Here is a 14,786-nt window from a genome sequence, read left to right on the forward strand (position 1 = left end):
CACATGGCAAAATTAACTGAGTTTGACACTGCTTCAACTATCATGGCTCTATACTATGGAATCTTGGGATTGGTAGTTTGCTGTGGCACCAGAGGTCTCTGACAAAGAAGGCTTAATAGCTCACAAAACTACAAATCCCAGAAGTCCGTAGCATTTAGCCATGGCAGTTAAAGAGGCATCAACCTGTATTAATTCTGCAGTTGAAATGTAGTCCAAGTCAGTGACTAGGCAAATGCCCTTTCCCCTTAGACCATAGCATACCCAAAATAAAATAATGATGATGATGATGATGATGATGATGATGATGATGATGATGATGATAATAATAATACCCTGACCTCCTCTTTTCTCTTTCTTCAAAGGCTTAGTTCTAGAGAGTAAAGCAGAAGCTATATAGACCTCGCAGCTGCTGGCTCTTCCCTAGCAAAGTCAGTGATTCAGGAGAAGCCTTACCCTCTTGGAACATGTGCTCAGCAAAAACACATTACCCAAAAGCAAACAACAGCCATACAAGCCAGCTAAGTGGCACTGATTCCTAAAACAAACTTTCATTCTTTTCTCTCTTTTCAAAGACTGAGCTCCAGATCTTGAGACAGCAGTTATATAGGGCTCGCAGCTACCATCTTTGCCCCCAAATAAGTCAATAAACTTTGCCACACAGGACCTAAGGTACGTTCTCAAAATGGCCCAGCAGGGAACGGAACGAGTGGGGGATGGATTTTACCGCACACATCAGTCCCTCACTTCTTCCGTTCCAGAGGGAGCGATTTTTGAGAACTGTTCTCAAAAACCCTCCTCTTCTGGAACGATTTGAGAGGGGGAACGGAACGAGTGAGAGACTGGTGTGTGCGGTAAAATCCGTCCCCCACTCATTTCACACTTGTTCCTGCTCCTCCTGGTCTGTTCTGAGAACATACTGAGGAGGAACAGTGCGATAAAGTCTAATGATTCAGCAGAAGCTCTGTTCCTTTAAATAAGTGTTTCCCAAAATTTAATCTTCCATATGTTTTAGACATCCCAGAATTTCTCACAGAGGTTTATCACACTAGGGGACAAACAAGATTTAAATGAGAGTTAAACGAGAATTAAACAGGAAATGTTGTGTGATAAACATCAGGCATTTCCTGTTTAACTCTCGTTTAACACTTGTTTAAATCCTGTTTACCCCCACTGTGATAAAGCAGTACAGTTGGCCAAGCTGGATGGTGCTTCTAGGAGGTGATGTCCAAAACATCTGGAGGACCAAAGTTTGGGACACACTGTTTTAGATCATGTGCTCAGGGAAGGCACACAGCCCCTAAACAAACAAAAATACCCACACAAGTAAAAGGAAAGCCAAATAACATTGAGCCCCCAAAACACAAGTTCACATTCTTTTTCTCTTTGGTTGAAGATCATTCTATGGATGACATGTGGCTCCGGTTCCATTTCTGTGTCCCTTGGGGCCTCAGGACTTTCACTTACCCCTGTTTTCTCAAAAATGATAAATGAGTCTGAATGAGGTAATATGACCCCTCAAGTATCCTGGGTCTGGAAAAGTTACCTTTGGACTCCTGGAATTTTCCTATAACCATCCCAGATAATGGGATAATGTATAAAAGAAAGAAAGAAAAGAAAAGAAAAGGGGGGGGGGGGGCTGGGAAGATAGCAATCTCATTTTAAAATATGTCCTGAGCCAAATAGAAAGTGAACCCTGCCCTCCTCTATGTCAAATTTAAGTTGTTTTCTACATTAGTTGATCCTTGACTGCAATAAAGCTTTCTCACACTGTCAAATTCAAGTTATGCCTGTAAATTATTCCTTTTCACGGAAATGGTTGTGCCGTGGGACACAAAAATACAAGGTGTTTCCCATGATTGTTATAGCCCCCTCATTCTCACTAATGGCCTGTTCATTTCACTGCCTTAGGCTGAGATACTGATAACAATAAAAATTCATATCAGATAAGGCCAGGTGATGTCTTAGGTAAATATTTTGCCCACAGTTTTAGCCAATAGAGAAAAGAAAAATATTTTTAAGATGCATATGAATATAATAGAGGGCAAAATGGAATTAATAAATTGATTTTTATGACACAATGTGCAGATCAGGACTTCATTACCAAAGATTTCCCAAGTGTTCAGTCAAAGTTCTTGGAGAAGAAGAGGAGGAGGAGGAGGATAAAACATGTTATGAAAAAGGGGAAATAGTGCAAATATGAACTTCTGTTAAAATATGTGTTAAAATACTCATTTGAACAAACATGCTTATATGACTAAAAATCTGTCTCCTACCCTCAAATTAAGGTACAAGTGGAATGGGATGAACTTATGGGAAACTATCAAAGATTTAAAAAAACACACTATGGCCCGGGACAGACGGGCAAGAAGAGGCATGCTGCCGATGATACTAGGGTTCCAGAGTGCGCAGCAACTGCACACTCTGGAACCCTAGCATGGCATGGGGGTGGCCTAATAGTGGCCTCTGGTCCACATGGGGGCTGCTATCTTGACATAAGCAACACGCAGCGTATAGATGTTGCTGCGTGTCACTTACATCATGAGTGCTCCAATGGCACACTCATGATGTGCGTGCGCTATCTTAAAAAGAACCCGTTTTTTCCATTTTCTTTTTGGGGCAGAGGGATGTTGGGTAGTTTGGCTGCTTTGGCATCCCTCCGCAGGCAAAGAGACTGCCGCCAGCCCGCCCTTTTGGGGCGGTTTGTATTGGGCCTAACATTTCCATCCCTGCTTTGTAATTTTATGTTTGACTCCATGTGAAAATGGTTGAACATCCCACCCAGCTTTATCCTGCAGTTTCTTATTAACATCTTATTTTGAAACTGGTCCACTATACTTGTTTGTTTTTAATGGTCAAACATACATGTTCTAGAATCCTTGCTTGGGCTGGCTTAAGAATGACAACCAAACAATTTTGAAGACGTAGCAAAATGTCCATCAGAAAAATTCTGAAGAAGACAGAAATTGGTCCTATCTATCCTATACTGATTCCCAGGATCCCCCCTCTATAAAACAGCAATATTTTATTGCCCAACTAAAAAGCACCCAGTTCATTGTGCATGCTTTTGAAGCTACACTGGCTTCTTCATCAGGCAAAGGTGTTAAAAATCATATAGGAGAAGAAAATTGATGATGGTGGAGGCCCAGGCCTACATTTCTCAGGCATTACTTCTGCTGTCAGTTAAAATGGTCTGAAAGGATATCAATGCAGGCAGAGGCCACTCTTCTTCTTGGTTATGTGGGGACTGGGGACAAAGGGCAATAAAAGCCAGGTAATAATATTTCAGCTCTATCAGCAGCCACAAAGTAACTGCTCTTGTCCTGTGAGAAGGTACCGGCCTCCTTGTAAAGCAGAAAACATTGAATTTCAGGAAATCTCTGTATGGTTACAGCTGGAGAAATGTTTAGATGTTGTACAGCTAAAACTTGGCAATTGTAGTTCAGTCCAAATGAAAGACTTTTATCCCATGGATTAACATATGCAGTCGAAATGAATAGATTTTCAGGTGTCCATGCTCACCTAGTAAATTCTGTTGCTTTTGGTGTTGCTCTTGTTTTATACAGATTGTTTATTTATGTCTGCTCCTATCCTACCCCGCTTTCCCTTTTGCTCCTCCTGCATTAACTAACCTTCCATGTACCTCTCCTCTCCTCAGGGATAACATGTCATTAAAAGAAAAAAATCTTTTCCTATGACAGCTTAAAGTATTTTCATGGTTCCTTGTATCTTCCATTCAGGAACCTCATCTTCTTGTATGTTTTTACGGCTTTCTTTTCAAAATAAATAAGTAAGTAGCAGCTTGAGAACAAAGGAATGCATTATTAATACCAAATGTCATAAAACAATATAAATACTCTCTTTTTACCAAGCCTGATACACTATTCAAGAATTAATGAACATATGTGAATTATTCAAGGAATCTCAAATACTGCAAATTGAACTCCAATTGAATATTTGGAGTATTCTGTTCTAAAATACAACAAAAGGATTCACTAGTCATATTAAGCCCTTTTCTTCAATAAGAAGCCAGGTTAAATTTTACGCTTCTGTGTCCAACATGTTCTTTATCTCTAAAATTTGGGCAAAATGTATAGTTAAAATGGAATCTCTACCAAAATTTTTCTCTGCCCATAATCCTATTCAGCTGACAATAAAAGATATAGGATGAGGCTTTTCATGGTGGCGGAATGAAAATCTTTTGAAGGATAAAGAAATAGTAGAAAAGGCTAAAACAATGTTAGAAAATTACTTCATGTAAAACCTGAACCGTGAAGTAAATAATATTATGGTATGGGAGGCTAGTAAGACAGCAATGAGAGGCTTCCTCATTCAACAGACCAATAAATGGAAAAGAAAGAGAGAAGAGAAAAATTATATAGGTGAACTGATAAAAGGTAAAGGAAAAGAATTGAAGGAAAATCCAGATATAAAAAAGGAAATTAAAAATTTACAAAAGCAATTGTCATTACGTCTTGCAGATGAATTAGAAAAGAAACTCTGGCTTTTTCTATGGGGTGATGCCTGACAAGTGTAGCACCTGCCATGTACAGCGTCCATTAAAGGCTTTTCAGAGATCCTGCCATAGATTCTAAAAGGAATCAAGCTTCGCAAGTCAGTAAGCAGTGGAAAAATTTAAAATGAGACAAAATGACAGATTAACGCTGGATGACCGAGTGAAGCTGTCACTCCATTTAAAGCCCCTTGAGGTCTGATTATTATCATTTTCGAAGGTGTCCCACTGGGGGTAGTAAATGAATTCTGGTGTTTAGTGCCAATGTCTATGTACAAACAGGTTCATTAAAATTGCAAGTGCCTTTAGCACTCTATAACAACTTGCCCGAAGGTTAACATTTATTGTTGTGCACTGCCAACATCAAGCTTTTATGGGACACATTTATGTGTTAAATTGCCTATTATGTTAAGTTGTAAGTTTCCATTTAGCAACATCAGGAATAAGATTTGACTATCGTGTTTAGATTTTATTAGTGCTGTGCCAATCTTCTTAATAGCTCAAAATTCCTTGGGGCAGACACACAAAAAGTCTCCAACCTCCCAACCAAGTCACTGCAACCTCCACCGAACACACTCAGAAGAATGCTTTTTCTGAAGCGTTGTGATAAGAGTTTAAAAGAGTTTAATCACTTTGTGATTCTGGTCACCACAGAGAAATTAAAGTTTTTCATTTGGAACCTATCCACAACCAAATGCTAAATGATGACAACACTTAAGCAATTGTTGTAGATAAAACCATCTAAGTAATGACCACTTGCTAAGTTAATAAGCCTAGAATAACACTGCTGAAAACATCCCAAAGAGTCAAATGCATACTAATAAGAATAGCTTGTAGGATGCTATTATTCAGTCTGATATGCATAGAAAACAAGGGTGTACAACGAAGGCAAAGTTTCAAAGGTCTTTGTAAAGTTTTCAAAGGAAAGCAGTTTGTCTTAAGTGTTTTAGAATAAAGAAAGCTCCAGGCTAAAGTAAACACATTGAGCTCAAACCAGTGTAAGTCATACCTAGAAAGGTCTTTGCAATCAAAGGGATTTAAATTAGCCATGACTAATTTTAAGTGGATCAGCTAAAGATGCATTACACAACTTGGCAAGAGCCATATGCCCACAAGAAAGCCAATAAATGGTTTGAAAGGGAAGCCCTCGTAGGCAAGGGTTGTGAAAATCTATCAGACTTACTGTATTTTTGTTACTTATCACAACTCCATCAGCATTTTCATTCTGTCTTATTCTAATTCTTCACTAAGGCCCGTTACAAACAGGCATAAAGTACGGACTGGGTCCGTATTAGGGTTAGAAAGGGGCGTCCCTTCCGGATGCCCCTAACCCTAATATGGACCCAGTCCATACAAAATGGCGGCGCCCATTCCACACGGGCGGATTTTACTGCACACTCCAGTCCCTCACTCATTCCGTTCCCCCTCTCTTCTGTTCCCATTCCGTTCAAGAGGGAACACTTTTTGAGAACTGTTCTGAACAGTTCTCAAAAATTCCCCCCTCTGGAATGGATTGAGAACGGAAGAGAGGGGGAACGGAACGAATGAGGGACTTGTGTGTGCGGTAAAATCCGTCCCCTACTCGTTCCGCACTCGTTCCTGCTCCTTCCGTTCCGTTCTCAGAACGGACCAAGAGGAACAATGCAATACAGTCCTGTGTTTGGACATATCTCTCAAATCTACAGCGCTATATAAATAAATAATAATAATAAATACAAGGTGCAATCAGAATTATTGAAAGGTCCCAAATTTTGTTCCTATTCTTGCTGACTGTTTGTTGTTGTTGTTAACTGCCCTCGGATCAACCCCGACTCACAGCAACCCTGTGGTTGAGATAGTTCCAAGATCCCCTATCCTCCACTGCTCTGCTTAGGTCCTGCAAATCCATGCCCATGACCTCTCTGATTAAGTCGATCCATCTGGCATGTGCTCTTCCTCTCTATCCCCTATGTTCTACCTTTCCTAGCATTATTGTCTTTTCTAGTGATCCTTGCCATCTCATTATGTGGCCAAAGAATGAAGCCTCAATTTGGTCATCTTGACTTCCTATGAGGCTTCATCTCATAGAACTATAGAATCACAGAACCATGGAAACTTAGAGTTGGAAGAGACCACAAGGGCCATCCTGTCCAACCCCTTGCCATGCGGGAGCTCTCAATCCCTGCCAGATGGCTGTCAGCCTCTGTTTAAAGACCTCCAAAGGGAGTGTGTTTCACTGTTGAAGAGCTCTTACTGTCAGGAAGTTCATTCTAATGGTGGAGGAATGTCACACACAGAAGTAAGGAAACCAGGGATCGTTCTGGAAGCTTGCAGCAACAGAATCAATTTGAAGTCCTTTCTCTTATCAGAGATGAGGAGGAAGAATAGCATGGACAGACTTCAGGGACATAGATGGGAAGCCTGAGAGTACCACCACAGGGAACAGCCACTGCTAAGCCTTGAGGGAGGCATGTGGTGGTGGTTGGGGACTCTTTGCTGAGGGGAAAAGAAGCAGTGGTTTGTGGGCCTCACAAAATGTCTCAAGGTACAGGAAAAGAGAAGTCTCTTTGTGTCCTCAGCTGCTTAAATGGAGCTGGTCCATGTGACAATCTCCTGTTACTGACATATAGGAGATTTATGCTGCTTGTATGCATTTGGCATTTCATCTGTGTCTGTCTTGATTAATGGCCAGGTTGCCAATTCATGTCTTTGTGTCTTGGGAGTTTGTATGTACGATGCCAATTGGGCAATTTTTGCTCTTCACTGCATCGAGCACCCATCAACGTTTCCTCTGCAGTTTGTTGGATGCATACCTGTCCGGAAGACTGACCGCTTCGAATGTATGTACCTACGCCTGAAGGCCAGGGGCAGTATAGGGATTCTGTTGGTATACCATCCACTCCATTGCTTAACAGACTCCCTATCTGAGCTGACACAGCTGGTTTCAGAGTTACTATTGGAGTTGCCCAGGCTTGGAGGCAATGAATTGGATGAGGGAAAACAAGCTCAAGTTGAATCCAGACAAAATGGAGGTACTTATGGTAGGGGCCCCCAAACCAGGTATTGGGCTGCAACCTCCAGTCGTAGAGGGGCTCACGCTCTCCTTGAAGGACTGTGTTCGCAGTCTGGGGGTGCTACTTGACCCGTCACTTCAGATGAGGAATCAGGTGAATGCAACGGTCAAGAGTGCTTGTTATCAGCTTCGGCTGATACGCCAGCTGCACCCTTTCCTGGAACAGGATGACCTTGAAACCATAGTACATGCACTGGTAACCTCAAGACTTGATTTTTGCAATGCGCTCTACATGGGGCTACCCTTGTGCCTAGTCCGGAAACTTCAGTTGGTACAGAATATGGCAGCCAGGTTGGTCACAGGAACAGCAAGGAGTGACCATATAACACCAATATTGAAGTCACTCCACTGGCTGCCTATTAGTTTCCGGGCACAATACAAGGTGTTGGTTATCACCTTTAAAGCCCTACATGGCTTGGGCCCAACCTATCTAAGGGATCGCCTGCTTCCATGCAATCCACCCTGTACACTCAGGTCCTCTAGGAGGAATTTACTACAACCTTTAATGACCAGGTTGACAGTGACCTCCCAGAGGACATTTTCTGCAGCCGCTCCCAATTTATGGAATGACCTGCTGGACAATATCAAATTACCAATCTAGAGAGCTTTAAAAAAGCCATTAAGACGGATCTCTTCCAGCAGGCCTTCCCGGAATGAAATACTCGGCCACGAATAAGACTTCCCATTTATTGAACTCTGCCCATGATGATTATTATTTGTATTATTTGGATTTGAATATGTAATTTTTAATCTTATACAGTTTAATCTTGTTTTAAGGGGGCCACTATGTATATATGGATGTATTTTAACTTGTTGTACGCCTCTTTAATTGCCTGGCAAAATGCGGGATAGAAATAAAATTATTATTATTGTTGTTGTTGTTGTTGTTGTTGTTGTTTATGTGATACTTGTAGTGCAGTGACTGGTCTGTGTCACCAGCTCAGGAAAGGCCGCTCACCGCCATGGGTACATCTCTTGATGCATCTCCTTCTTTTTGGCCTTGATTTCCCATGTTTCTTGAGTTTCTGACATTTGGACAGGGAAATGGTATGACATATTAATTCTTCTTTCCATGTTTCTTATATTACCTTTTTATTATATACATATGTTTCCAGGTGCCCTTTTCCCTATGAGTCTGCTCCATTCTGTGTTGCAAGCACATAACTCCCTGTGTCGCGCTTTCTTATTTTAGGGCTTGTTAGGTCCATTGGTATACTTTCTCAACTTCCCAACAATAGAATACAATCCAGTGCTGAAAAGTATCTCTGCCCTAGGCTGCATTCATTTGTGAATATTCACCATCAATATGCAATGCAATAACAAATATTGTGGGAGAGAAATATACTACTATACCTGATTACATGTGGCATCTCACGTCAAAGCCATAGTAATTTCAAGAAAATGAATTACTCATTAAAAAGACAGATCTTACACTCAATAAGATATATTACTCACTGAATTCTATATATCACTTAGTATATCTGATAGATCATAAGAGGAATGGGGGTATATCACTTGCTGAATGAGATATATTACCTTACCAAACTCAGATCTATCGCTTGAATTGATGCATCACCTTTTGAACCAGAAACATCACCTACTAAATTATCTGCTTAATCTAATATATAACATAATAAATCAAAGATACCACCCATTGATTCAAGGAAATTGCAATAAATCTGGACTGTGTTGTGTATACAACACAATTCATTCATTCAAATATAACTAAACGTACACACATATTGTGTGGCCAAGAAAGAAAAGGAAAGAGAGAGAGAGACGATTTAAAAGGAAGCCAATAATATGTTTGTTTAGAGCTTCTAGCATGCCTGTTGTTAAACTGGGTATAAGCAAGTGTATAGATAAATGCCACATCTGTGAACTATCTTTCTTCTCCCACCTTAGTGGCTGATTCCATTATGTTTGTATGTGTGTGTATCTCTGATTGCTTGCATTATAAGTCACTTTTCCCCCAAATGTATGCAGGTGTGTATGTTTTTGGTTCTGCACATTGCTTCAATACATTTCCCCATCATTGTCTTCAGCATATTGTTGCTGTTGCGTATCATCAAGTCATTTCCGACTTATGGAGACCCTAAGGCAAAAGGTCACCCAGAGGATTTCATGGCTGAGCTAGGAATCAAACCATGATCTCCAGAGTCATAGTTAAGAGGTGATAGGATAGCCCTGTTTAAATATTTGAAGGGGTGTCCCATTGAGGGTGGAGCAAGCTTGTTTTCTGCTGCTCCAGAGACTAGAACACAGAAGAATGGATGCAAACTACATTGTAGCAGTTCTCTTGTTATATCATCTGTAAGCCATTGCTTCTTCTCCTTCTTTTTGACCACAATTGTCTTTTTGCATTCCTCTTTGATTGTGTCCATGACTTCTATCCATAGTTCTTCTGCTTCTTGATCAATTAAACTTAGTGCAAATCTGTTTTTCACACTTTCCTTGAATTCTGTTGGAATGTTTCCGGCCTGCGAGAGAGTTGACCAGGCAGGGATGTGTGTGAAAATCTTTGCTGTGATTGTGCGACTGTCCCAGGAAAATGCCCTTTTAAACCCCCAATTTTCCCCATGTAATAAAGTCCATAGTTCCCTTGTCCACAGTTTCCTGCTTAACCAGGTTGTGTTCTTCACTCTCAGTGTGTTACCTTTTCTGTCTACCATTGGATTGAGAAAAGGGGGGGACCTCTTCTCAGTCTATAAATGGAAAACTCTACATTTGATAATCCTTTCAACATAATTCCTAAGTCTCAAGCAATGCCATTTTTCTTCACATTTGTTTATTCAAGCAGTATTAATTATACAAGATAAAACTAAATATAAAAAAAGAGAGATTTCCACTTGGAAGCTTGGCAATTACAGGCATGAATTAGTTTTTAAATATCTTAAGTCTGAAAACATTTTATGATAATTGGGTGCCCAGCACTAGAGTCCTTAGGACTTCTTGAAGCTATGGGGGGAGCGCTGCATAATACTCCACACCTGCCATCCTTCCAGTAGGTTGTGAAGGAAATAGCCTCCATAAATAAAAATGGAGAAGATTATTCAAGCTGGCTGTTATTTTTTTTTAGGTGCAAGAGAAGAAACTGTGAATAATTTTGGTGCCTCCCTATTTCTGCAGTGCTTTGAAATCCATGACTTTTCAGCCTTAAGAGACAGACAGTTTGTAGAAGTAGTAGTTCAAAAAGATGAGAGTGATGGTGCTAATAACTAGTATAACTGAGGGCTGAAACAGTCAGTCCTGAAGGGGTGACTTCAAGCTGCCCCTGAGAAAGCCGGATCAGGGTCATGGCAACCACACACTGTGCCCCCAATCCAGCTTTTTGCAAGCCCAAAATGAAGTGGCTGAAAGCCACTTCTTTTTTGAGCCAGCAAAAAGCCAACTTTTTCCAACCATGTGGCAGGTTTGCAGTACTCTTGCAGCATGCGGCGTATAAACTCCATGCCGCCAGAGTACTGCAAAGCTGACCACTGTGTGGTTGGGCAGGTGGCTTCGCGGTTGCTTCCTGCCAGCTTGGGGGCATGCGTCATCTAAATGACATGCCCCAAGCCTCTGGGAAGCCGCTGAAAAGAGGCCTTTTGTTTTGCCCAAAGTGTAAACTATGAAGTGCAATTTTAGTTTCCCAAGGTGTTAACCCTTTTAAAGGGAAACAAAAATATGCAAGTTTGAAAGTTAAACTTGTTAGAGTTCAGCTTTCATCAGCAGAACAACGAAAGTGTGGGTCAGACTATTATTTTAAATCTGCCTTCCTAAAGACTTACTCGATTGTAGTTTAAAAAACAAACTATAATGGCTTCAGTAAATAAATACATAACAAACTAAATCCTATCCTAACTGGTCATGGTTTGGGAAAAGAGATGGACTCTCAGCATCTTTAATATAGCAGGAAGGGACTATATATAACTGACTTCTAACTGCAGTTACTAGCACTTTAGACTCTTCAGAAAGAAGGGTTAAACTGCCTCCAAGATTGAGTGACAGGAGCCACATGATAAATAGAATGAGAGAGGGAAAGAGGCAGTCCCTATCTATTTAATGAAGGGAAGGAGAATGTAATACATAAATTTCCCAACAAAAAACAGGGAAATTGATCTTATATGTAAAGACTGAGGCTGTACAGGAGGTGAGTGAATGGTATGGAGAATTGACTACAAGCCCCTCTTCTGAGATCTCTCTTCTCCTTTACAACGCATGTCCCCATCATGGTGCTATCAGTTCCTGACAGAGGGCTAAAGAGAGACATGATGCAAAGATGGGTTTAATAAGGGCTACATTTTATTAATTAACATTACTCAGAATTTGCAAGGGAGGGACCTGAATGATAATTACACCCGAACCAAGCAATAAGCCCAATGATACCACCCAGACTCAGAGAAAGGGAGCTCTTAATACCTGTCTTCTCTTAGGCCCACATTAATGTCACTGTAGAAGGGACCTGCCATGTCATCCCAGACTTGCTGCTTCACTCCCATCTAAAGAAATAACAAATAAACATCTATTAAATCCATTGCACCACAGGACTTTTAAAAAATGTCAGCTTCTTGCTTTAAAAAACTACATGGGTGGGCCTTTGAGAGTATCAAGGGGCTGGAAAAGGGGTTGGCCTACACTAGCTGCCCACTCTTATTATGGAAGTATCCATTATGTCCTAGTATTAGTAATGATGCCTAGCCACAGGCATCTGAAAAGATGTGCTTGATGCATCACAAATCACTGACAAGCTGAACATAAGTTCACTCCCTCATCAGAGTTTTTTTATTTTATTTCATTTGGGTTCATCGTTCTTCAAACTGAATCTGAAAGCTGGTGGAGCTGAAAACTAGGATTAGAGAATGGGAAGATTAACATTCTGAACTAAAATCAGTTAAAGCCAATTTTTACTGTCAGATTATTTACAGCTAAAAGGAGTTGAGCTGGAAAATGACTCCTGGCAAAATAATGTGTGCATTAGCTGGGTTATTAAAAGAAGGGATGCACAACTTTTAATATGTCCTGCTGAATTTCTCCTTTCAGTGTAATTTCTAGAGAGGTTCACCTTTCCAAGGTTCAATTAACACTGTCTTGATGGGTTCTTTTCCTCATCTTGTCATATCTACCCAATAAGGATCAAAATGTAATGTTATTCTTAGAAGGAAAAGAGAAAAATTCCCTTTGCATTGACATGCTAAGGTGCTCTCTCACATGCTTACAATCTGAGTTGCTTAAAGGGCCGACAGCCTTATCATTGCATTCAAGGCTGCAGTTCTATGAAAGCCTTCAATTGAAGATGGACACATGTGAGTGTGCAGCTGAATATTTCACTTTCCCTATGTCCATATATGATACATACCTACTTTCTGATTGCCCAGATACTTACAGGCTGAAATCTCACCTCCAGCTTTGGTAATTTCTTTTGAAAATATACATACATTTGGGTGCAAATTTGTTGAGTATGCAGTATGTATTACTTGCATACATTCCTCATATTGGAAGGGAATGTGTATTATGTTTTTGTGCACACCTGGAATAGCCAAAAAAAATGTACTTGTGTAAGGGATGTAACATCTATGGAGAGGCGTACATCAGACTCCTCAATTTGCCTGACAATTCAATCAAACTGAGAAATAGATACTCCAGGAGAATAGCATTTATTTGATGTTTAGAGAAGTAGGAGGTGCGTTGCATGAAGAGGGGCTGTTGTAAGCAACTGCCAGATCCATCCCTGTGGTTGAGAATATGGCTAATAAGTGGTATCGGGGAGAGCCAGCATGGTGTAGAGGTTAAGGTGTTTGATTAAGACTCTTGCCATCTGCTTCAGTTCATTTTTGTCATTGCTAGTAGGATGTCCATGTTTCTGAGTAGCCAGTCTGTTTTTGCTGGATGGTCCTTTTAGTGAGCCAAAAGTAAATGAGGAAAGGTGAAGAAACTGAGAATATGACCGAACTTGAGTTAAAGTTCTAGGAAGCAAGTGAAGATAGAGCTAAATCAAGTCTGTACACCCAGCCTTGCCTCTGTCTTTGCACAGTTTCTGTCTTCCAAGTCCTCTTTTGTTAGAGTCAGTTTGTGGTCTTTTCTGCTCCTCCACATGTACACACTTTAAAATGTGTGCATTTAACTAGATGAATCTGGAGCCATTTGAAATGTGCACATTCCAGCATCTACTCTAGTGAATTTGATCCAGGGAATATCTGCACAAGAAGTATGCCAGAACAGAGTCATCATAGATCTTTACCACCAATCCAATTGTATATCTGTGGTGCATTGGCAACAGCTGGGTAACAATGGGATGTCCTATAGCAGGAGTGAGAAACATTAGTCATCCAGATATGACTGGACTTCACATTCTCACAATTGCTCACAATTGGATATATTCGCTAGAACTGTTGGGTCTTGCAGTCCAAAATATCCAGAAGGCTGTGCACATTGGGATTCATTGAACACATAGAGGGCTACAACTATGCTGTCACCTTCAAGTCACAACACTTCCTACTGCTCCTCTAACAAGAAGGAATGGCAATGAATACACTAGGGAGGATTCAGCCAGTTGTCTGAATATTTGATAAATTTCAGATTAGACTGTATATACATCCAGACCTCTATATCCATGGATTCTGCATACATATATTCAACCACCTATGGCTTGAAAATATTTTTTTTAAAAAAAGGAATCCCAAAAGCAAACCTTGATTTTACCATTTTATATGAGGGAAAACTGCCATTGCCTATAACGGGGCTTGAACATCCACTGGAACCATATCCGAGTGGATACCAAGGGCCCACTGTATAAGAATACCTCTAGGATACATTTGCTAAATGAATCAAAAGGTGAATGTCCAAAATTCAGTTTCTGAACTTTCCCTTTCCTATGACATCAGAACTGTCACATACTCTAGATACAGATGAGACCAAGAATATAGTGCATCACAGAGGTTATGTAGAGCTATGGAGTTATCTCAGATACATGGGGTGCCACTATATTTGATAGTCCTGATGAGAAATTTGTACTTAGGACAAGAGAACACTGCTATTGCAATTCCTGTCCCAAATAAGTGCTTTCTGTAACAGGTTTCAACCAGCATTCTAGCTGCTGAATATTGCACTAGCTGCAGCCAGGAATGTAGCTTTCACATCCCTCTCCTGCCTCTCTTTAGGTTATCTTGTAGGAAGAATAACAGTGGGAAGGATCAACAAGTACAGTGCGCTCTTTTTTTATGCAGGGGATCCATTCCGGAACAC

The sequence above is a fragment of the Sceloporus undulatus genome, chromosome 7 (assembly GCF_019175285.1).
Source record: "Sceloporus undulatus isolate JIND9_A2432 ecotype Alabama chromosome 7, SceUnd_v1.1, whole genome shotgun sequence".
NCBI lineage: Eukaryota > Metazoa > Chordata > Lepidosauria > Squamata > Phrynosomatidae > Sceloporus > Sceloporus undulatus.